Here is a 507-nt window from a genome sequence, read left to right as displayed (position 1 = left end):
TATTTCCAGACAATCCGGACTACTATGACTACCCAGGTAAAGGACTGAGCGTAGGGCAGCACGGGCAGGCAGCAGGGTGGGGAGTCCGTTGAGGCCTACGGCGCCTACGGGAGGGAGCAGACCCCTTTACCGCCTTTCCCGGCAGAGATGACCCCTCGGCCACCCGAGGAGCAGTTCCAGTTCCAGTCCCAGCAGCAAGTCCAGCAGGAAGTCATCCCTGCCCCCACCTTAGGTAGGCCACCAGCTCCAGCCAAGCCTGGGGGTGCGGAGGGCTGCCCAGGGCTGGAGGAGGTGACCCCACCCTGCCCAGGACCGTCCCAATGGTCTCTGCCTGCCTCTCCCCCAACTCTAGAACCGGGGACTGTGGAGACAGAGCCCACAGAGCCGGGACCTCTGGGTAAGAGAGACAGAGGGAGCCCCAGGAGTTAGGGGGTGGTGAGTTACAGGGTGATGGGGGTCCCAGGAGGTCAGAGACAGAGTGGGGCCCTGGAGTTAGGGGGCGGTGGG

The 507-nt window shown here is 64.3% G+C and overlaps 1 long non-coding RNA gene across 1 annotated transcript; it reads left to right on the top strand.

Moving 5' to 3' along the window:
• Nucleotides 1-8: 8 nt before the first annotated feature.
• Nucleotides 9-440, top strand: LOC104983466. The gene is made up of 3 exons (XR_824654.1): nt 9-36; nt 146-232; nt 353-440. It is a non-coding gene; the product is annotated as an uncharacterized LOC104983466 (long non-coding RNA).
• The last annotated feature ends 67 nt before the right edge of the window (nt 441-507 follow it).

This window comes from Bison bison, unplaced genomic scaffold (genome assembly GCF_000754665.1).
Source record: "Bison bison bison isolate TAMUID 2011002044 unplaced genomic scaffold, Bison_UMD1.0 scf7180017836905, whole genome shotgun sequence".
NCBI classification, from domain to species: Eukaryota; Metazoa; Chordata; class Mammalia; order Artiodactyla; family Bovidae; genus Bison; species Bison bison.
Note: the sequence above shows the minus strand (reverse complement) of the source record. Positions and strands in the feature narration are given on the sequence as shown.